The following is a 24,671-nucleotide window of genomic DNA, read 5'->3' on the forward strand; positions in this document are numbered from 1 at the left end:
CCGAGAAGGAAGCGCTCCAAGGGTGGTGGACTGAGCTCAGAGGCGAGACGGGAATCGGCAGGGCCGGTGGTGCAGGCTCCAAAGCCAGGTGAGAAAAGCAGTCTCAATTTTGATTTAAAATCGGATTGTCCACAGCCCAGAGAGCTCACTAACCCTTCTCACGAGACCCAGATCCGCGCTGCTTCTTACTGTTTCTAAATCTCAAGCCCGCCTGAGAGACAGTTGCCTGTAGTAGGAACCTGAAGTGTCATTCATGACTGAGGTGCCACTTTCACTTGGTGGCCTCTGGCCTCCACAGGGTGGGTGTTGGGATGGACTGTGGGTCCCAAGAGCCCCCTCATGCAAAGAACAAACTCTCCAGCCTCACCCCATCTCACACAGTCTCATCCAAGCTGCGGGCCTGAGGCCCTGGCTGTGTAAAAGTGGGCCGATGATTTAGGCTCTCTGCTTTATTTTTCTCAAATGGGAATTGGACATGATAGTAACATTTCTTAACACATAGTGTCATAGTGAAGATTAAATGAATTTACACCTGTTAAAGTGCCTGGTAGATAGTAACTGTTAACTATTGCCATCGTGAAAGAATGTTGATTTGTGCTCACTTAGGATATTCAAAAATTTTGCCGTACAATCTGAAAATAGCCATAAAAGAAATTCTCAAAATGTTTCAATTGGAAGAGTATAGCCTCCTGAGAAAGCTGTTTTAACGAAGACAGCATGGCACCAGCTTGTGGTTAAGAGCAGGCTCTGTAGGCAGGAGGTCTGCTTGGATCTTGGTTCCTCCACCTCCTGGTTGGATGGCCTTGACTGTGCTACCCACCTGCCCCAGCCCCGGCGTCCTGACTGTAAATGAACAAAGCTCAAGTGCCTACTTCACGGGACCCTCGTGGGCACCCGATGGGATAATACATGTAAAGCACTTGGCACCGTGGCTGGCGGACTAGGCATAATAAATATTCAGTTAATATTATTATTAGGGCTCTTAAAATACATAAATCTGCAAGTTATATTTAGTTGGTTACAATGTGACAATCCTTTATTGCCATGCCTCCTTACATATGGTCCCCAGATCACCGGGTTTATTTGCAAATTTCCTTTATCAAATGGAAGTATAGAGTAGGTTAGACTGGAAGGTTGTCGACTTTGGTCTCTAGGAGCCCTTACCTAGAGTGCCAGTGTTGCGAGACCTCACCTCCAATCTTGCCTGGGTTCTGTACATAATGTGCAAAGCCAGACGTATATTCACTTTGCAGTTCTGGAACCCCTGCACCTGGAGAAGGTCGTGGCCTCATTTTCCACTGAGGGACACTACCACTCAGGGAAGACAAAGGACTTTTTTGTGATTAATCCACGTCCCAGGTACCAGTTCCAGGGTGAAGACTCAGACTTGAGGCCAGTCCTCTGAGCCATGCTCCTCCACCTGGTCAGGATTTGTGGCTCTTCACAGCCACACACCTCCCTGCCTCCTTTCCAGCAGCAGTGATGTACAGTGGCCTGTTGGCATGTGGAGCTTCGGCCACACGGTGGCGCTTTATGCCCAGCAATCCCACTGGTCCTCTTTATGCATCACTGAAGTTTGGAAAATCAAACCGTAAAGGAAAGGGCCCTGCCCTGTAGTTCTTAGAATACACAGATATCATTGTCAACGAGTATGGGGCTGTTAGCAATGGTGGAGGCGAACTGGGTTCACTAGCTGGTTACCACCGTGTAGGAAATGCCTCAGTTCTTGCTGGTTTCATCCGTCCTAAGGGGAAATCGGAGGACCTCTTGTTTGAAATCAAAGGATCCAGAATTCCACATTCAGAGCCCATTTTCAGGTGCTTTTCACCACATTGTACTTAACCATATGCGCAAATCAAAACCTCAATTTCCAGCTTGGTACATGAAAGAAAATGGGCTCACATAAGCCAGAGTTTTGATTTTCCTGGAAAAAGAGATTTTTCTGAAGATATTACCTGACTCTGACTCCAAGACAGGCCTAAACCTCTTCCAGAAAAAAAGAGAGGGGTTAACAGCGGCTAGTTTTATTCTACTCTTGAAGGTGATATAGGACATAGGCCTGGGCATGAATGACCAGCTCCGACACTAACTAGTTTCGGAGCCTTAAGGAGGCTATTTCACGTCTCTTCACCTGGATGCTCTCATCATTCAAGGGTGTTCATGATCAGAGGACCTATGCCATAGGATTGTGGTAAGGCTGAATTAATATTAAGCAGAACCAAATGAAAGTGGTTCAGTTGGCCAATATTCTAAAGTCTTTGACCTGTGAAACAGCAATTTCAGGTGGCTCATTCTGAAACACGGAAAGTGCTTTGTGCCAGGCATATTGTGGGGCTTGATGAAAGTGAGTGATTATCACAGCTGGCATGAAAAGACTGCAAGCAGTTACTATGAACATTTAGGAAAACAACTGCCCTGTCTTCTGGATATATTTTTTCCTAAAGCTTCTTACTGATACATGACTCAGTTGTTTCTGCACACTAAAGTTTGTAATATGCAAATACGCCAAAAGAAATCTGGCTCTTTATCACAGCTCTACCTTTGGCCAGGGTATCCCAGCCTCAAGACACCTTTCAATGAGTTATTAATGTCACCAAGTGAGATAACTTGAGGCCAACCCAGTACCTCTTTCATTCCGTGCCTCTGAAGGCCCTAGATGGTGGGGAGCTCTCTCTGCAGAGCCTGCCTCTCAGAGAGCGCTCTGTGGCTTAGACTGATGTGGAAATTGATCCTTGCAGTCCCTCTGATGCACACACATCAAAGTTGACCTGTTCTATGTCCTTTTCTTCTTAAGTGACTGCTAGCTAATCTGATTAGCCAAAGGGATAATATTTTTATTTTGTCAGGAGTTTCTCAAGTTGTAGCCAAAAGGAATGAGACTTTCAGAGACCTGGCAGGCCTGGGGGTGGGGGCATGTTTTCTAACAGACGGGCCTCTGGAGCCCAGCTTCAGCCGCCCCCTGTCTTGTGTCTGGGAACACCTTCCTCTGCTGATATAGGCCCTGGAGAAAAAGCCAGCAGTGACTCAGAAACCAGGAAGTCGGAGGTAGACTAGGGGCAACAAACCAACCGCAGGAAAGCCTTCCTACCAGGAATGAGACAGCTGCCTTCCCAGAAACGCACAAACAAACCACCAAAAACCAGATCGGGGTTCTATTTTCTTCTCAGACACTTACGTTGCATTCTCCCTCTAGTTTCTTTCCTTAAATGATAGAGGTTTACTCTGGTGACCTCCCAATGCTATCCCGCCCTCCCCCCAAGTTCATGAAAGATAAAAGATGTGTGTTTGTCACTGCATTTCATACACAGACCACGAGAGATGAGATGTGGCTTATTGGACCTCATCACGTAACACAGAACACGCATCAGGCGAGGCTGTGTCCATACTTATGTCTAATTTGGGGAATGATGTTTGAACTCTTCCATGCACGAAATGTAAGTTAAGTTAAGCCAGGCACAGCAGAGAACATACTACTGTATGATTCGATTCATGTGAAGTTCAAGAGCAAACAAAACCAGTCTATGGTGATAATATGACAGTAATCAGAACAGGGGCAGTTGGGGTGGTAGGACTGACTGAGAAGGGGTACCAGGGAACCTTCTGTGATGACGGAGATGTTCTATATTTTTATTAGGGTATGAGCTACACCGTAGTACACATTTGTCAAAGGTCATGAAACTGCTCACTTAAGATAGAAAAAGGTAACAGCGAAAAATGTTCCTCAAAACAATAATCACAGTATGGGCAGGGAGGTCCGTTATGTCATGGAAGAGAGAAGGGGAATTTCCATATCGTGAAATTTCCTCCCTGGCTGTCTATGCAATTGAAAAACATATAAAATGTCAGCCAATTTTCCAGACAGTTTCAAAATCTAGGGCCTTTTTTTTTTTTTTTTTTTTTTTTTTGGGTACAAGCACTGTCTATGTCTTTTCAAATGTTTACAGCGTATTTACAAAAAGTAGTCCGTTAGGTGGCAGTTGTAATTAGGGAAACTGGCAGTGAAAATTAACACATACCATAAAAGAGGGATAATTACTCCACTGTCATATACAATATTATTATCAAATAGTATTCACCCAGGAATCCAATTGGTTCGTTCCCGCTCAGCCTGGTTGTTACAGGAAAGACCCTCCCTTCCTTGTTACCCTGGGTATGAAGCTGCCACGTTCCATGGATGATATGCCATATGGTACTTAACATCAGAATCAAAATGAGCTTGTGCTTTTTGTGTGAGATGTTGAAATTTATTAGAAAATCAGAAAGCCTAATTTCCACCAAGTTCCTGAGAACTGCCATCTGCCGCATGAAAAAGAAAATGGAGATTTTTTTTTAAAACCATTTACTTATTGTGAAATGTGAGGGTGCTGGTGTATGTGTTTCAAAAAGCGGTTGGGGGCGGGGAGGGGTTTGTGAGAGAGCGCCAGAGCAAGCCCACTTGGCAGGGCAGAAAGAAAGAGTGTCAGCTGAATGGAGGCAAGGGCTTGCGAAGCGTAATTATGGAAATCATCTATTCCCTGAGCCTTTTTTTCTCCCCCTGACCACATGTTCCTTCCACCGAGGAGCAGCACATAGAGTCCAGCTTTTGAGAGTAAGTGAAGTCCCCACTTGAGAAAGAAGAGGGGGCTTAAACCAGCCTCTCCGGGTGTCAGGTCCTCCTATGGAGAAGCTGGCCTGAGTGAAGCCAGAAGGGTAAAGGCTGAATGGAAGGAGGAGCAGGAAGTCTTTCTAAGGAGAGCGACAGAAAGAAGGGCAGGCAGGATGGAAGAGGGATCCCAGCAGGGGGGAGGAAGGAGTGCCTACTGAGGAGGGAAGAATCTTTCAACACACTGCGACGCCTAAGGAAAGATGCTGAAACCTTTCGCGAGGTCGTGCTATGCCTGGACATTCATTCATTTCGGCGGACGGCCTCCGCTGTGGCGTTGTTAGGTCCCCGATGTGCTGTCTTAATCACGAGTCACGTCCGTCTGGTCCCCCACACCTCCACGCTGCAGCCTGGAGGGCTTACCCCAGCCTTTGATTTTACCGAATTTATTTATTTGTTCTCTGTTTGTTCACCAAAGCTAGCATGAGTGTTGCAACTGCTGCAGGCAACATTCGCTGGACCCGGTTAGTGGCTGGACTTCTCACCTCTGACCACAAGTGATGCTCAGGAACTAGACCTCTGGCAAACGGCCCCACCAGGGCCTGAAACGGAACGGTGATGAGGATGGAGGATGAGGCCCGAGGCACCAGGGGACGTCATGCGATGGCACCGTGGGGCCACGTGTCGGTCAGGGCAGGCCGTTCTTGGACGGCCTTCAAGAGATTTAACTAAAGAGAGACTGAAAAGACAGCTCAGCAGCCTCATCTACAAGGTAGTCTTCCTGCAGGAGCTTAGGGGCACATGCCTTTCCGTGCTGGGAGAAGAGCGTTCTGTGGCGTTGGCACCTCGGGGAGAAGCTTCAGGTTTCACGATGAACTCCTGAGAGCTTAGCATCCGGGGTGTGCATGACTTGGGGTGCCAGGCAGCAGGTCCCGCTCGCTCCCCGGAGGGGACGGCCTTCCGCTTTACTCCCCAGGCAGCCGAGGACCCAACAGTGCTCCTTGCTTGGAGGCCAGCGATGAGCTCCTAATTTCCCTGTGGGCCGCCCAGACCTCTACAAGACAGGCTTCCAGAGACGCTGTGCGTTCTCCGGAGCGACCAGGGCAGGAAGGGCGGGCGCTCGGTGCTGCCCCTCAATCGCCGCGGCCCCAGGAGCAGCAGCGACAGGAACATGGTGAGCAGCTCTCGGCACCCTCGGCCCCGACGTTCCCTCAGCTTCCGTTTGTTAAGCACCTATTGTTCCAAATGCTTGTTATCTAAGAAGTGTGGCTGTAGTTTCCTGAGTGCTTACTAAGTGCCAAGTACCTCACACATATTACCTCATTTAATCCTTACTGAAACCCTGTGAGGAAGGGACCATTCTCACCCCCATTTTCCAGATGAGACAACTGAAGGCCAGTAAGATCTGGCCTGAGTTAAACAGCAAGTAAGACTTGGGGTCAGCAATGAGCCTCATGGTCCGACTCCAGAACCATTTCTCTATAACCCCTACAACCATCCTCCAATCGAGCAAATGGTATTACTTCCACTTCAGCTCATGAGCAGGCTGGGCTCAGAGACATTAGGCAATTTACCCAAAGCTGCACAGCTACAAGTCACAGAAACAGAAACCCTTCTGGCTCAAGAGGCCAAGCCCTTTCTCCTAAGCCACATCCCCTCTCTGGGCTCATTGAGGCTGCCTTTTCTTTTGAAGCCACATTCCCCAGCCAATGCCTGGCAGGCACGGCGAGTAGGGCTGGATATGCAACATGAACACATCTTTACAAGAGAAAGATTTGGTAAACCTTAACGTTTTCAGATGTTTTAATTGCTTCTTTGGAACACAGGTGTTTTTTGGGGGGTGCCACAGCTATGGCCTAAAGTAGCCTCTGAAAGATTGGGGTGCTGCCTGCCAATGACAGTCCCCGCCTGCCTGCTGACCTCACCGGCTGAGCGGTACTAGTTCCAGATGGTTAGAGAGTTTGGTGCTGGCTGCCATTCTTGCCCACTTCAACCAGTCCCTCAAATGTGTAGAGTGTGTTCTACCGAGTATCCCCCTCCACCTGGGTGTGGGCAGTGAACACCGAGGCCCTGACATGCGCTGGACACATTGTGTGAAATCCATTGCCTCTTTTGTTCTCTCCAGGGGCAGAGAAAGTCACCTGATTTTAGCGGACAGGAAGAGGACATGTTTGTAATTAGCAGAGGGTGAAAGGGCTACTCTCTGATCTATAGGCTCAAGGTCCCTAAATGATTAGTTCTGCTACCGGCTTGGGGAACTGCTGAACACCAAAGACAAATGCTGAACTACATGTCTTGGTGGCCCTACAGTCATCAAACAGAGGCCCACTATCGGGGTGGTCATGACCCAGAAGTAGATGATGTGGTTATCAACCAGCAGTGGTCTTTAAATTCCCTGATGCCTCAGTTTCCCTTGTTACACACCGGAAGGGTATCTCTAGTCCTCAGGCAGTGGGCACGATGTTTTATTTGACTGGGCATACTTTTGCAAAGATTGCTAAGTCAAACAGTTGCTATCTTTGTTAACATTGGATTGATGTTGAATAACTGGGGTCATGTAAAGATTTTCCTAAGTTCAGACTTGAGGTTTAAATTCACTACTTCCTTCCTCAATAAGTATTTGTTAAATACCTACCATGTATCGGACACTGTGTTGGCATTTTAGTCAAAATACAGATAAATGACGCTTACTTCTTGGCCCTGAGGAGCTTGCAATTTAACAAAGAACAGAAAAAAAAAAATATATATATATATATATATACACACACATACACACACACACTCATATGTGTATATATGTACATATGTATGTATATCCATATATAAACACACACATAGTATATGTAAGTATATACAAATACATGCACATCCATGCATATATGCCCGTGTGTATGTATATGTGTGTGCTGATTGATATAAAATATGAGCATGTGCATGTGATAGTTTAACACGCCAGCCCTGTGGTGATGAGGACACAGAAGCATCCAGCAGTGAGCCCGACAGGGAATGATGGCTGGGGCTGGTCAGACCAGGCTGCCTGCAGACCAGGCAGCATCCCAGTAGCATCAGAGCCTGGCCTTGCCCTGGGCTGACTGGGTGAGGAAAGAGGAACCCCTATCCATTGAAGAAGTGCCATCTCTGTTTGGGGAAGGTGGTAGGCATTTTGGATGAGCCTAACGCAGCAGGAGTAGATGAAACACTGGGAGGCTGGGGCAGGTGGATCGCAAGGTCAAGAGATCAAGACCATCCTGGCTAACATGGTGAAACCCTGTCTCTACTACTAAAAATGCAAAAATTAGCTGTGCATGGTGGCACGCACCTGTAATCCCAGCTACTCAGGAGGCTGAGGCAGGAGAATCACTTGAACTTGGGAGGCAGAGGTTGCAAGGAGCCGAGATTGTGTCACTGCACTCCAGCCTGGCGACAGAGTGAGACTCCGTCTCAAAAAAAGAAACGAAACGAAAAGAAAAGAAACATAAATTAAGACAGTTCTAGAGAGTGCTCTGAATGCCAGGCTAGGGTGCAGGCACACACTGGGGACGGCAGAGCCGGAACAAGATGGAGTAAGGAGTAAGGATGACATTGGTGGTGGGGAACTGGAAATACAACCCAGTAGGACAAATACTCCCATTTCTGGAAAAGAACTACCAGCGTTTAGACCCTTTCCTTCCTGTTGGCACTGGGCTCTTTCACGTTAAAAAATTCCTATGTATATGAAAATCCAAACTTATAAAATAAAGCTGGAGCCTGATATTTGTGGGACAAAAGGATTCTTCCCTTTAGGAAGAAATCTTTTGGAAGCTGGGCTCACAAGGCGCTTTCAAATATAATTCAATCACCCCGCTTTGGTTAGGAGCCCCTGAGTTGTGGAAGGCGGGTGGCCTGCGTGGGGCACGCTGCCCCTCACTAAGCAAACATGTTCATGGGTCCTCCTTTTTTTTTCCCCCATGGAGGAAGAAGAAGAGCACAGATTAATGAGCAAACCCAGAAGACACGTTTTTCTGTTAACCTGGTGCTGTCTTTCTTACTGGAGTCTCCTCCTCTGCTTTCCTGCACTCCTACATTCTCCACACGCAACCCAAACTAGATTCATTTACGTATTGTAAAAAATTGTCCTTTGACTGCCTTTTTGGAATTGACATGAAGTGTGTGCCCTTCCTTTCTCCCACATCTAACACTCCCCTGCTACTGGTGTGTTTTTTAATTCTTGAACAAACAAGTTCCTTATTTCAGAGAGGATTATAATTGACAGTAAACACTTTATTTAACTCTCTCTAATTATAATTCGATTTCAAATGTAGTTCATATGTTTTCTCTATGGAAATAACCCAAGCGGTGGGCTTCCAGGTTTTCCGTAAGTTGAGAATGAGTACAGCTATTAAATTAAATCATGAGAAACAAGGAAAAGGTATCATTAGTTTCTCCAAGAGGATGCCATTGTACATTTCCTAAAAGACATGAAGATGTCTATGACTGGGGATTTCATGCCTCATTATACATATTTTTCTTCTGGTTTTGTATTCTAGTATGGATTTATCAACACCTGTCTGCAGTCTCTTGTGATAGAGAAATTTGGCGAAGAAACATGGAAAAAATTGAAGTAAGTAAATGAAAGGGAAGATGAAGTATCCCTGGAGCAACTGGTAAACCTCCAGTGTTTTTAAGGTTACAGCTTTTTACTGACATTTTGATTAAGGCAGTCAGTTGAATGGACCCGTCAAAAAAGATACAGCTGGTTCTCAAAGAGATTCATTTACTAAGGAGATCAATTCAGTAGTGTAAACATATGAGTTAGATACAGAAAACACCTGGTATACCTTAGCTGTCTTTAATGAAGGTATCAGTCTTAATTCCTAAAATCAGCCTTAAAACAGGGTCTCACTGTAAATAGTACTAACATTATTTTAACTTTTATCTCATGAATGAATTCTCATTTTCTAATCACAGAAGAGAGAGCAACTGCATTATTTCCATTGCACATCAATGGAGCTGCCAAACAGAAGAGGGGAGACCCCTTTTAAGTTTGAGCTGAGTCACTTCTTAGGTGTTCCTTAGTTACGTCTTGGTTTTTCTCCTCTGCCTCTGTCCAGTAACCCCTTAATGCCATCATTTACCTCTCCTTACAGTCTCCTCTCTGGCTCCTGCAATCTTGTGCTGTCTGCTTTCCTAGAGGCTCCCAGCCTTAAAGTATTAGGGGTTGGGGATGCAAGTGCCTCAGAAATCACTTGATCCTAGGAACGGAAAGGAAAACAAAAATATGGAAAAATGATTGGCTTCCTCAGTTCATCAATGCCATGCAAATTAAAACAATTAGACACTGCTTTGCCGATTAAATCTCCAAAAAATTTAAATGATAATAACCAGTTCTGGTTAAGATGCAGCAAAATGGGTAATTGCTGATGGCATAGTAAATCAGTGCAGCCCCTTTGGAAAGCAGTCTGACAACATGCACCAAAAGCTGTGCAAATGATCAAATGCTTTGAGGCAGTAAGTCCATTCTTGAGAATCTATTCTCTTAGAAACACACACCTTTACGCACACATATACGCATATGTATGCAAAACGATATAATTTAACTTTATATTTAAAAATAATTAATAAAAATTGTCTTTAGAAGTTAAAAACAAATGGAATGACAAAAGAATATGCATTATTATGTGATGATTGCAAAGATCATGAAGCAACTTGCAAATTTTAATGACAATACTAAGTTAAGAAACAAGAAAAAAAGACCCAAAAAACAGAAGTCACATATCTACTAGGTAAATCAAATGAAAAAGGATTAAGAGAAAGACCCAAATAATAACAAATAGTGACTGAATTAGATACAATATTGGATGATTTTTTTCCTAATATCAATTTCCCAAATTTTCTTTTTCTGTTTCCCAAATTTGCTATATGGTTTTATTAATGTTGTAATGTAAAACCAATTTAAAATGCTTAATGTAAACGTTTCCTCCCCTTTCTCCTACCCCATTTTAAAAATAAAATAAATCTAGCTGAGAGCACAGTGACTAACTTGCCCACAGCCAGGTCCTGCCCAGACCCACGGCCCTGCACAAGCCTGGTCACGGCAGCCCACTGCTCACACACGTGGCACCATCAACCTTCTTATTCTGGGGAAGGCAGCCCAGGGTAAATCAGCATCTCTGGGGTAAATTGCTTACAGCTTCACAAGTTTAGATGGATAAAAGGATCTCTGGCCTCAGAGAGGTGAAGAATACTCATTTCCAAATATTTAAGTAGGAGCACTGAGTAATTATAATCAGAGAAATTGGTGGACCCTTGAGCGATTACTTAGCCCAGATCTCAGTTGACAGGTGAGGAAACTGAGGCCCAGAAAGCCGAAGTGACTTGGCCAAGACTGCACAGCAAGGGGACAAGGGGTCAGGATGCACTGTCGGAACCTTAAAGCGCCTTTTTTCAGCCCCCTATGCGGCCCTGGGGAGAGACGCGTTTAAAGACTATTTATTTATTTATTTATTTAGGGCCATTGTGTTGTAAAGGCTAAACTCAGTAAGAATAGAGGACAGGAAAGAGCATTCTTCTTATTTTAAGCACTTACTTTGAGCCACGCCTCTTATATAAAATCTCATAAAAGCCCAAAAAGAACACTGCAAGGCAAGGTATTGTCCTGCTTCACCAAAGAGGAAACTAAATCCCAGAAAGGACTTTGCTGAGGACTGCACAGTAGATAAGGGGGTTGGGGTGGGGACACAAACCCAGTTCTGTAACGGCAAAGACTCCTCTTTCTATTAGGCCATTCTACCTGGGGAAAGGAAGAGCAACTGGCAATGGGAATTCATTTTCATTCATACTCAAGGCTCTGGGTGAAATAAGAAGTGTCTTTAAACATGAGTTTACTAAGTTTCCATAGTAAGTCTGGTACTGCGAAAAACACCAGAGAATTAGAGGATTAAAAAGCAAATAAGCCATTTGACCTGGATGGCTTTAGAATCTGTAGCAACATTGCAGGTATGCCTGGAACACGGGAACTAGGGTGCTGAAGGGCCATGTCTTATGGGAAGCTGGGACCATTTCCTCTGCTCTGAACTGGACAAGGCAGGTGAGCTCCAGCCCTACCTCTGCCTTCCACGGGATCAGCTGCTCCTATGCAGAGGGCGAGCAGTCTTAGGAGGGGGAAGGCAGGCTCAGCCAGGCTGTTGGATGGACATTCCAGGGTGGGGCGGGGAACGAACTTGGGAAATAGTATGCTCATATTCTCAGATGTCACAGGGCCTTGTTGCAAGTCCCTAGGAAGCAGTTGTTGGATTCAGCAGGAGCTCTGGGGCTGCAAGGCTGAGCTCGAAGCCCAAGGCTTACAGTCTGTCTGTATGACCCTGGCATGGCACTTAACCACTCTGTGGCCCAGATGTTTCGCCTGAAAAGAAAAATAACAAAAGTAGCTATCCTCACAGGGGTCATTGCAAGTATTAAATGAGATAGATAATACAAACCAGGCATTTAGAAAAAATGCGTGGCCTAGGATGAGCACTCAACAAATGTAAGCTGCCGTCACATAATGGCTGCTTCAGTGCTTGCTATTGGCTTATTTTCAAGATGCTGGTCCTTGAGTGGGTTGGGGGAGAGGTGGCAGCAGTGGCGTGCATCCCGTTGGACTGGATTTGCATCTGGGCTCTGCTGCTCAGAGCTGTGTGGTCATGAGCCAGTTGCTTCACCTCTCTGAAGCTCTGTTTTCTCCTTGATAAAGGGAGAAGAATGTACATATCTTCTAGGATTAAGGAGAGAATTGAGTGGTACAATCTACATAGAAGTACCTAGTAGAAACTCAGTAAGCACCCTTCCTCCTCCTCTGAGATATCGGTGCTACATTAGGATTATATTATACTTTACATGACTAGAAATCACTTTATTGCTATGCCTTCCATCTTGGAGAAGCAGATGTTCCTCAGAGGCTTCCTGGTTGCGCAGAGGAGACCTGGCCTCCTAAAGTTCATGTGACTTGCTGAATGGCTCTATCTCCACTCCTCCTTTCAGTCTGACCTCCTGACACTCAGTATAGGTCACTGTCTAGCCCTGCCTTGAGGAAGCTTCATAAATGCTAGGGACCAGGCTGTAAGGGGGAGAGATGGATTTTTGTTTGATTTTTGATGTATGAATCTTCTACCATCTGATTTCCCGGTTAGGACCATTAGCCTCATCTCAGCTGCTGCTTAGAAGAACCTGTAATGCCTAAGAGAAAGGCCGGGGCTCTGGAAATCACTGAAACTAGCCAGAAGTAGCCAGAGCACTTAGACATGAGCAGAGGCGAAATGACATGTTCAGCTCTGCCTGTGACAGGCAGCTGAGATGTACTGTTTAACGAGGGACTGTCACCCTCCAGGTATGACTGAGCACAGGTGGCATGGCCAGCTGCTGGACCCTCATCGGTTGAGATATTCAGCATATCTTTCCAAGTCAAGGGGGAAAAATATCCCCAGCTTCCCATGCGTAAGTGGATGGAAGAGACATTTTCCTGTTTGTGATCCTTGGTGTGACCTCCCTGAAAGGCTGGAATGTCATCTCTTTGTTCCTTTAGAAGAGCAGTTCTCATAGCATTCCCAAACAAACAGGAAGTTCTGGAATCCGCATGACCTCCAAGGTGATAAAGGACATTTGAATGAGGGTGTAAGAGTGCAAGGGAACCAGAGGAATATGTCTGGGAATAGAGAACCCAGCAGGGCACATCCTGGGTCTGTGTCGTTAGGTTTTCTCTCTTTCATGGTGAAGTTTCAATTCTCTGCTTAATTGGGCCACAGAGGATGTTTGTATACAGAGCACTAGACATTGATATGATTGCACTGGAAATGCATCTTTAAGCCAAAAATAAAGCCAACCAAAAAGTCCACCAGCTATGAAAATTGTATCATATTAGAATTTACTTAAAAAAAAAAAACCGTATGCAGAAAACTCACCTTTTAAAGGAGAAATTAAGGCAAGATTATTGGCTCTGCAAAAAGATTTGCTTCAGGCCACATTTAAATAACAAATTCCCTAGTGTTTTTAAAGTAGAATTTCAGCTAAAACCCATCAATTCCTACAGAAATTTTAAGCAGAAATGATTAGGTAAAATGAAGCATGTTTCCAGGCCTTATGACATAAATTTGATCTTACATGAAATAGGAAACAGATGTTTCTCCTCCTCTCTGGCATTATTTTCCTCTCTTATAGTCTAGATTTATAGATTTCTAATTATAAATCACTTTTTTTTCAGAGACAGGGTCTCACTCTGTCACTGAGGCTGGAGTACAGTGGTATGATCATAGCTCACTGCAGCCTCAAATCCCTGAGCTCAAGCGATTCTTCCACCTCAGCCAGCAGAGTAGCTGGGACAGGCCTGCACCACCATGTCCAGCTAATTAAAACAAAATTTGTTTCTGTAAAGATAAAATCTCTCTATGTTGCCCAGTCTGGTTAGGAACTACTGGCCTCAAGAGATCCTCCCACCTCGGCCTCCCAAAGTGCTGGGATTACAGGTGTGAACCACTGTGCCTGGCCTAAATCGCTGGTTTATAATCTTTTGGTTAAAACCTTTATTGAAATTTAACAATGAGAATCAACTAACGGATTAGGAAGAGTAAGGCCTTCGGAAACAGATAAACCTTTACATTTTGCCTGGGCCACTTACTTGGGGTTTAACTTTGGCAAATGTATTTTTTCAACAAGTAGTTACTTAGCTCCTAGAATGTGGGCTCTGTTCCCTGGGAATGTATTCCAAGAGGGAAGACAGTAAACAAGCAAAGAAACAAAGAAAACTCAGGCTGTACACAGTGCTGTATAGATTTAGAATGGTGACTGAGGGGAGAAGATACCAGTTGCCCTGAGTTGGTCAGAGAAAACCTCTTGGCAAAGGTAATGTTTGAACTGAAAGGAAGGAAGGAGCCATCCTCGAGACAGGGAAGTTGTATGTGTTCCAGAGAAAACAGCAAGTGCAAAGGTCCTGAGGTCAGACTGAGCTCAGTGAAGTTAAGACCAAAGAAAAATCTAACATGCTGGGATTATCATGTGTGAGGAGTCTAATAGGAGATGAAGGTGGAGAGGGTTTTAGGGACCAAAACACATAAATGTGTAGAAGATGGGAAGGAGCTGAACTTGTCTTCTAATTGCAGTGGGTTACTGAAGTTTCTGAGCCTTGTCTTCCCAGCTACTCTGGTGGCTGAGGTGGAAGAATCGCTTGAGCTCAGTGTGTAAATGGAGATAATCACGGTGCTCACCTCGTCCACTTGTGAGGACTAAGGCAGCTAACGTAGGTGAGGGGCTAACTTCCCCTTGGCACTTTGGTTGCAGAACTTAGTCCAGGATTTTGCTTCCAAGGCTCAGTAATCCACTAGGTAAGTAATGTTTAAAGGACTTACTGTAAAGATTCAGAAGACTCTAACAGAGCTCAATTGCAGGAAGTACAGAAATCTCAGAGGAAACAGTCAGAAGGCCTCTTTCCAACTCTGCCTCTCCCTTCATATTTACTCTATTTTGCTGGTTCTCTTTTCTCTCTGCAAGTCTTTTAATTTCTGTTCCTTTTTTTTTTTCCTCTGTCACCCAGGCTGGAGTGCAGTGGCATAGTCATAGGTCAGTGCAGCCTCAAATCCTGGGCTCAGAGGCCTTCTGAGTAGCTGGGATTAGAGGCACATGCTGCTGCGCCTGGCTATATTTTATTTTATTTTTTGGAGAGACAGGCTTTCGCTTTGTTGCCCAGGCTGGTCTCAAACTCCTGACTTTAAGTGATCCTCTCGCCTCAGCCTCCCAAAGTGCTGGGATGCCAAGTATAAGCCACTGTGACTGGACTTAATTTCTGTTTCTTTTAAGCTTTCCTATATGCCCTTTGTATTCAAGAGATTAATTTCTATTTCTTCCAAGCTTTTCTACCCCCTTTTGGATTCAAGAGATCACCATCGTCAGACTGGCTCAGTTTCTCAGTGTCTCAATTGCAAAGGCCTGAGACAGAGGGTTTGATGGTCTTTGGTCCGGAGTCCATATGTATCCCAGTCAGACGGACTTTGGAGGGTGGGCTCTCTAAGAAGAGCATATTCTCCACTCTATAAATAAATACATTAAAAAGCAATGAATGGTTAGATGATTCGAGTGTGTTTGAATGAAAGATGAACAAATGAATGAGAGGTGGATGGATGACTACCAAGCCCAAACCAACCCATCTGGGAGACAGCTGGATGGGATTACATGGCTTCTCTGTGTCATGGGTTCTTAAACAGAGGTTCGTGGATAGAGAACTATCTGAAATCATCTATTAGAAAGTTGTGTACATGTGACTACACGTATTTTCTGGGTATTGGGTTCATAGTATTCATTAGAATCTCTAAGAGCTCTACAATCTTAAAACAAATCAAAGATCCCTGCCTATGCATCCTTGGGATTTTTGTTCTTGCTAAATAGGAAATGCTGTTAACATTGTGATGTCCGGAGAAGCATTCCTTCAAGCACAGTATATTGCAAAACTAACTGAGCCGGAAAAAGTCAGAACGACTTCCATTCATTCCCCTTTCTGGTATTCCTCCTTCATCCAATTGACTCACCAAGTTTCTTACCACCTCCTTCAAGACCAAAAGCTCCCCTCCATTCCCCCCATCTAGCCCAGTGAGTGTTGTTCTCTTCCCTGTGCCCAAGTGTTCTGCACGGGATCTAGAAGATAAATTTAGCAGAAGTTGAAACGGATATCATAGGCCTGAAGCTTATGTAATTTGGGAAGCATCCTTTAAAAAGAATATAATTACAAATAAAAAATTAGCTACAAAAATAAGTACTTCTTTAGAATTAAGGAAGAAAGCTTTAAAGCTGACAGACAACATAAACATCAAAAGCTGGAAACATGTTTTTATTAATAAGTGGACTAACTAACCCTCTTTTATAAGACGTTTTCCTGCATCTTTGGCTGTGTTTTGGTTTGTCTGTTCATTGGACAATGATTTTATAATGTCATTTTCTGTAAAGAGGATAGAATGAATGTTCTAGCATGGCTGGCTGAAAACTAATTTTTTCTTATTTTGTTTTCATGTTAGCTTAGACACATTTCCTTATGCACATCTATAACTTTCTCAGCCGTTTCTTGCTGAAGTGAGCTTCTTTCCTGGTGGCAAGTCCTGGGAGGACTCCAGCCTTTGATCTCCCTCGACCAGTCCCACCCCTGTCCCCTACTTTTAGGCAAGTCCTCTCAGACCAGGTGATCCCACTGGGAATGTGCAGCCTCTCTTTCACATGCCTTCACGGGGGTCAGAGTGGAGTCTGGATGTGTGTTGAGTCTATCAGAAGCAAGTGGTCCTGAGAATTGGGTGGTCTGCAGCCCTACCTGCAGGCACCCAAGACCACTACCAGGGCATATAAGGTGACCCCTAAGCCTGGGGATGGCTCCAAGCTAGAGAGGGCCAGGTGGGGCTGCTTCCTCCCTGTCCTGGAAGGCTCAGCTTCATTAGCTTCCAAAGCAAACCTGACTCACTCTTGGTTTAAATCAGAAATCCTTAAACACTTTGGTTTTCAAAGCCTCTATACTCTCATAAGTTATTGAAGACCCCACAGAGCTTTTGTTTATCTGTGGGTATCAGAGAAATTAAAAACCAATTTTAAAGTTAATCGAAAATAATGATATGTTATGCTATATATAATAGAATTTTGTTATAATATACACTATTATATGTTAGCATAAGTAACACATTTTTATGATAAATAACTATATTCACCAGATAAATAAATTAATGACAAGATGGCATTACTTTACGGTTCTGGAATTCTCTTTTAATATCTGACTTAATGGAAGTGGGATTCCATCTTCTACAATGTATGTATTCTGTGATATGATTTTGGTTGAAATCTATGAAGAAAATATGGAAAGAAGAAGGACTTTAATGCTCTTCTTCTCAGATAATTGTGGCTATTCTTTTAAACCTCACAAAAGCTTGACAAGTGGTAGTTTCTCAAAGGTCAGTTATAATGTTGAATCTGTAACTGCACTAATGATCTTCTTCATACTCTGCTATATTAAAATCTCTTGATCTGTGTTATACTTGGATATGAATCTTTTAGCATCATTTTTTTACTAGCTTGCATTAGTCATTTGGAAACTAGTAGCTCACTGAGTTGTGCTGATCTTACAAATGTTGACATGTTTCACTCTACAATATCAAAATCGCATTTGTCAATATCATCACAATGTCAGCCTCTAAGGATTGGGATGCTAATAAGCTCACAGTAGAAGATGCATTTTTTTTCCCCCAAAATTCTTGTTTTTGCTTCAAAGCTTGAGTTTTGTCATTGGCAACACATTTCTGCCAGTTATTTTTCTAGAAGTGACAGGCTAACTTTGTTCTTTTTTTGAGAAAATGTCTGCCAAATATCCAAGTCTGAGTAACCATAGTTCGTCTGTCAATGTTTTTTTTTTTTTTAAGTGGAAATGATGTTCCATTAAGAAAAGTGGCTAATTCCACGTGTGTACCTATGCAGCAATTTTGCATGTTCTTCACATGTACCCCAAAACCTAAAATGCAATAAAATAAATAAATGGGGGAAAAAAAAAAGAAAAGTGGCTAATCTGGCTCATAACTTAATCATATAAGTACTTTTTCTGGAAGTGACCATTCACACTTCTGCATATAGGAGAAGTACTTCATTTGCCTGTGTATTTCCTATTTTGTTACATAGAATATTCAAAAGATGTGTACTCAGGGTCAAGATTTAATAGCATTGGTAATTTTTGCTACCTCAAAGAGAACAACCTAAAGTGAAACCGGCATTTCTTTTTTACTGCACATATGTGATAGTGAAGAATAAGATGACTCTAAAAAAATATGCTGAAGATTTTTAAAAAGAATACAATAGTTTTGTGCCACTGTCTTGATTCATGCTATAAGGCACAAACCGAGCTTTACCCATCAATGCTTATGTGCCATTAGTGCAAATACAAATCAGTACAAAAGGCAAATAATTTCTTAATTTTGTTTTGAAAATAGTTTGGCCTCATGGATTTCTAAAAACATCTTAGGTACTCATGGGTGTTCCATGGGTCGTACTTTGAGAACTGTTGGCTTAAGTGCCTCAAGAGCCTTTCTAAGTGAATCAGAGGGCAAGGAGGGAAACATCATTGGTGGCTGAGGGAGAGGAGGGGAGGACTGGACTTCACAGCCTTCATGACAAAAATGACCTAATTGAATACTATCATTGTAAAAATGAAGAAATGGAGGCATAGAGGGGTTTGCTCCACGTCATCCAGCTGGACTGTGGCAGAGCCTGGGTTAGCTCTTAGGTCTCCTCCTGACACAGAGTCTGTGAGCCTCTGTCAAGTTAGGTCTGTCACCTAAATTCCTAAATTATCTTACAGCTATTTATTGAGTGCCTGTTGTGTGCCAGGCACAGGGGTAGGTAGTCAGGATATTAAATCAAATAATATATTCCCAGTCCTTCAGCCTGGTACTCTAGGAAGCATGCAGATGGGCAAATGAATTCCACACACAGTTAGCATGAAGACAGGTGATACAGAGAGCCACGGGGGCTCAGAGCAGGGACGCCCGGATCGGCAAGTGGCTGAGAATGTCCAGAATCGGGATTCTGACACTGAGTTGGAAAGGAAGGATCAAGTTGGCCAGATCAGGGAAAGTGAGAGCTTTTCCAGTGGAGGAGAGCCTGTGGGAAGGGAGGGAAGAGAGGGGCTTGAGTATCTGGTGGAATGGATGTATGGGAGAAACGGCTGGATGCGAGGAGGGGGTGAAGGGCTGGGTCACAGAGGCTGGATATGTCCACCTAAGAAGTCTGGGTTTTATTAAGAAAGCTGTGGGGAGCCAGACAGGCCAGTTGGAGGACAGGCTAGAAAGACAGGCTGGTGCTTTTTCTAAATTCCAGATGGTCGTGACACCAGAGCAAATCTTTTGCTTCTCCGGGCCTCTCTTTCCCCACACACACCTTGAGTCACACAGTGACAGGCAAGTTTGTGATACGAATTCCCCACCTACCATTAAGAGAGCTGTTGAAGAAATGAGTTCCTATGGCTTAAACTGATCCCATTCTCTTGGCCTGAAACTTGCTATTCATTTTTCCTGTGGGCTTTATAGCTCACAGTGGACTCTGAAACACCATTACATCAGTTTAGTAAGGTTGAACCACGTAAGATGTATCATTTGTAACCTGTTGCCTTGCCAGACTGAATCCTAGAAAGTGTTTCTGTGCAGTGGTTTTCAAGCCTGGACAGTCATCTCAGGCAAGTGGTTAAAAAATAAGGATTTTCAGACACTACCTCCTGGGGCTCAGGAATCTGTGTATTTATTTTACTCTGCAAGTTGTTCTGCTATAGGAAGGCTGGCCCTGATTTTCTGCTCTGATATTTTGGGTATCGCTAGTTGGACTAACTAAAGAGGAACACATATTGAATGCCTGACAGTGCCAGTTAGACAGATTCCTCAGTCTCCTGCATATGCATGCATACACGCACCTATGTGGCTGACATTTTTCATGTTACACGACAGGTACTCCTCTTTGTGTGAGCTGGAATCATCCACCTCTTACTTCGTTTCCCACATTTGTTGCATTTCCAACTCTCGACCTCTTCAAAATGCTTCCCGATAGTCATTTCTCCTTCTTTCCCCTCTGCATATGAGAGGCTTTGTCATCTCATTGGAAGATATCAATTGGTTTATTTATTTAAAAAAATTCTTGGTGAACATATTGTTTTACTAAAGCAGATTGAATGACTACATATGTAAGTGTGCACTGGCTCTGTGGGAAATGTTATATGCAGGATCGTGGAGATCAATAAACAAGGCTGAAAATCCCTGTAAAATCATAACAGTCTGGGCACGTCTGGCATCCCAGCGACGTGCAACATATATACAAACCCAAATAAATATTCTATGCTAAAATATGATCAGCTCAGCCCACAGGAAAGAACAGGCTGCCAGATCCAGAGATGGGTGAATGGGTGGTCCCATCAGAGGGCCGGGGAGCGCCACAGAGTTGGTTACGTTTCTGATGGTTCTGGAGGTCACCTAATCCTGTCTGAGGTCTTCAGAACACATTATGACAATGTGTCAAGTTTAAATTGGGGGTCTTGTCCCCGTGCTTCTGTTTTGCTCATAGGCGCAGAAGGAAGGCACATGTTTTCACAGAGACTTGCGGGCCCCTGGGGGCGAGTAAGAGGCAACTCCAACATGGTGGTGAGCACCCCATCATGCAGCAGTGGGGGTGTACAGCACTCCTCGCCCAAGCAGGCCATATGCACAGCTGCCTCTGAAGATGCTTAGAAAGCACTGTATAGGCATGGGCCAAAACAGGACTTCTTACAGGTGAAGGAGAATCCAAGCAACTTCTAGTCCAGGATCCTCAACTGTGCGCACAAGGGTTTGTGGGGCTCTCTGAAAATCCCCCGTGGATGTGTGTGTATCAGACAGGTTAAAAAAGGTTGAGAAACACGACTCTTGCTCATCACCTCCATTATTTTACAGAAAAAGAAATCAAGGCCCAGAGAGGGAAACTGATTTTCCCTCAGAGCTAATTTGTGTAAGGAATAAGCTTGGAACCAACGTCTCCTAAACCCCAGCGCTGGTCCCCTGCCACCCACCACACAGCCCCTTTGTTCTCCTTGTCGCCACAGCCCTCCTTGGATCTGCATGGTGGTTCTCATTTCCCCCAACCTCTTTCCCTTTTGTTATCCTGTTTTATCCTTACCAACACTCTTGGCAGATAGGAAGGGCAGGTAATGATAAATGCCACATTTCACAGACAGGAAGATAAAGTCCAGAAAGATAATAAAGAGTTGGTTAAATTTAGAGACGAATAAGGATCCTCAAACATCAAACATTAGAAGGCTAGGTATCCAGAGGAGGGACCAGCCCAGTCTGCATTTTCCTATCGGATAGAACTAAGGTCACTGAGTCAATTCCCAGCAGCACTGTTCAGGAGTGATGTGGGCTTTGAAGTGCAGAGCCCAGATCCTTCTCTTGTCAGCTGGTGACCATCCCAAGACATTTAACCCCTCTGAGCATCTGCCTTCTCAACAGTACGAGGGGTGATAAGCAATAATTTGTCATCTCTTGGGCCAAAAGCACATGCTCAATACATAGAAGGTATTATGAGGTCCCAGAAGGGGGTTTCAGTTGAACATAAGAAAGAACTTTCCATCGAAGAGAGCAGTCTGTAAGTGAAATGTGCTGCCTTGCAAAGGAATGAGCTTGTTGTCACTGGAGGCATTCAAGAAGAAACTGGAAAACCAGCAGTCAGAAATAGCGTGCAGTAAGAAATTGGACATTTAGAAAATTCCATACCTCTCACAATGCCAAGATTCTATGGTGTGTTCTGGATAAGCTGAGTGCTCTGACCCCCCTCTGCTCTTCAGACATGCTCTCTGCTGCCTGGGAGCCTGTTCCTTCTGTCCAGAAGGCTCTTCTTTGCCTTCCTCTCCTTCAGTCTCAGCCAAATCTCCCTTTCTTAGAGAAGCATTCCCTGACCCACCTCCTTCCCCCATTTGTTGACTCAATTGCCAACTACAGTTTGATGACTCACACAAGGGCCAAGGCAAGGGTGCAAGTCTCAGACTCCCAGACTAAGCCTCTTCTCAGCAGGCTTGGCCAGCGGTTGAAGACTGAAGTCCATCAATAACTCCCAGAACATAGCCAACTACATTACAAAACAGTGAGAAACTCAAGCAGTTGCTCTACCATTCAGAGAACAAGACTCTCTGGCATGTGAGTTCCAGTTTACGACCGTATATTAAGTTCTGGACATGTGCTCAGTACAGTGTCACTGCTGTGAGTTCAAAGATAAAAATAAGTCACAATGCTCATCCTCAAGGAGCCCAGTCTAGTGGGTAAGACCAACAATCTTTATGTAAGGGGGAGAAATGCATAGCCTATCCTGGGTACTTGAGAAGGGATGTCTGGGTTCAAACTGAGGTCCAGGGAGAGCTTCTTGGAGGAGTTGATACCCAAATAGTCCAGTGCCTCACATTCCTTATGATCAAGAAGGTCACTGCTATATTATATCTTGCTGGGTCAGTGGATATATTCCTGGGGCAAAGCTCCAGTGATGAGCATTAATTGCACCTTGATTTATCTTCCAGAACTTCTGCAGAGGTACAAGATGCCTTCATGACCTACACGGTGTATGATGACATCATCACCATGAAGCTCATCCAGGAGGTGTGCAGCATTCTGGGTGAGTATGAAAGAACTTGCTTTGCTTTCTTAGAGCTGCCCTAACAAAATCCAGTTGATTCTCATTATTTGCAGTGGTTATAGTCTATCAAGCTGCTGCAATACTGAATTAGTGAATACTGAACCATTACTCCCAGGGGAAATATAGGGTTCATTTCCTGAAAGTCTCTGGTCACAACATTTTTATTAACCAAGCAATGCATAACTTCGTTTCATGTGTGCTTCTGTCAAAAACAATATATTTAATATACATAGTATGAGAACTAAGACAAGAACATAGAGCACAGCCTTGTTCTGGGTTGGCTAAAAGCATTCATGTTTCCTTCCTTCCTTCTTTCCTTCCTTCCTTCCTTCCTTCCTTCCTTCCTTCCTTCCTTCCTTCCCTCCCTCCCTCCCTCCTTCCTTCCTTCCCTCCTTTCTTCCTTTCCTCCTTCCCTCCTTCCCTCCTTCCCTCCTTCCTTCCTTCCTTCCCTCCTTCCCTCCTTCCTTCCTTCCTTCCCTCCTTCCTTTCTTCCTTCCTTCCTTCCCTCCCTCCCTCCTTCCTTCCTTCCTTCCCTCCTTCCTTCCTTCCTCCCTCTCTCCCTTCTGTGTTTTCTGGGCTGCTATAACAAAGTACCAGCAACTAGGTGGCTTCAAACAACAAACATCTATTCTCTCCAAGTTCTGGAGGCCAGAAGTGTAAAGTCAAAGTGTTGGCCAGGTTCACTCCTCTGGAGGCTATAGGGAGAAACTGTCTCTTGCTTCTCTCCCAGGCTAAGGGTTGCTGGCACCCCTTAGCCTGTAGACACATCTCCCCAATCTCTGTCCCCATCTCCACACGGCCTTCTTCCCTGTGTGTTCATGTGACCTTCTCAGGACAGCAGCCATTGGGTTTGGGGCCCACCCGAATCCCTTATGACCTCACCTCATTTTAACTAGCTACATCTGCTCTCTTTTCAAATAAGGTCACATTCTGAGGTTCTGGGTGGACAGGAATTTGGGGACACACTATTCAACCCAGTACACCCTCCCTTTCTTTATTCTTCCTTCTCACCAGCACTGAATACACAATGAGCCGGGCCGGCCTGAGGGGAGGGAGGGGCAGGCAGCCTCCTCAGTCCCAGGTTCCAGGGAGCTGTGCAGGCAGCGGAAGCCCTGCTCTGTACTTCCAAGATCTTTGATGAGGTCCCTCTTTCCATTCCCATTGAACTTCCTTCACCCGCTCCTCACAGGTGTGCTACCTTGGGTCACTGTGAGAGTGTGAGATGACCTTTAGGGATGATCTCAGGCAGACACTGCATCAACCCTCATGCCTGGCACCTGGCACCCAGATACAGCCTTGTTGGAAGTGTCAGGCTAGGCCCAGTCCTGGGGGTGTTCAAGCTGGCTCTTATGCAGCCCGCAGAGGGTCAGGCAGCAGGGGCCGTGGTTTTGAGTTGGTTTCATGGTGCCTCTGAGGGCCTAGCAAATTGGCTTGCCATTCTCAGGAACAATTTGTGAAATGATAATAGGTTCAAGTCAGTGGCAGGTACCACAGTAATCAGCCCAGTGGGCATTCCCGAGAAGACACCAGGGCAGCTAGGTAATGCTAAGCCCGCAGGGACAGGCAGCTTCTTCAGAGTGCAGCAATGATGTTTAAGTATCTGGGTCATGTGAGGCACTGAGCTTATTTCCCTTTTCTTTGAATTTCAGAAACATTCTCTGATGATTAAAAAGATAGGGACAGCTTTACTCACAGGCAACTGGATCTGACAGATGAGAGGGCTTTTCTATGGCTTTCACACAGCGAGGTGACTGACACCTACATCTGTTCTCATGTTCCTGGTCATCTCCTGGATGCAGAACGCCTTCCAGGGATCTGTAGCCAGGAGAGGCCCAAAGTCTCTGCCAAGCTGGGAGGGGGAAGTCATTGAGGCTGCGGAAGCTGGATGTGTGTGGTGCTGAGTCCTCTCTGGTAACAGGTGGTTACC

General features: G+C 44.7%; 1 long non-coding RNA gene across 2 annotated transcripts; it reads left to right on the top strand.

Annotated features, from left to right (window-relative positions):
- The first annotated feature begins 5,320 nt into the window (after window positions 1-5,320).
- Window positions 5,321-22,721, top strand: LOC116562380. Of its 2 annotated transcripts, none has more exons than XR_004273904.1 (3): window positions 5,321-5,756; window positions 9,109-9,247; window positions 22,629-22,721. It is a non-coding gene; the product is annotated as an uncharacterized LOC116562380 (long non-coding RNA). The 2 variants fall into 2 exon arrangements; XR_004273903.1 differs by having other exon boundaries at window positions 9,109-9,225.
- The last annotated feature ends 1,950 nt before the right edge of the window (window positions 22,722-24,671 follow it).

The sequence above is a fragment of the Sapajus apella genome, unplaced genomic scaffold, assembly GCF_009761245.1.
Source record: "Sapajus apella isolate SASKATOON/1434 unplaced genomic scaffold, GSC_monkey_1.0 scaffold32, whole genome shotgun sequence".
NCBI classification, from domain to species: Eukaryota; Metazoa; Chordata; class Mammalia; order Primates; family Cebidae; genus Sapajus; species Sapajus apella.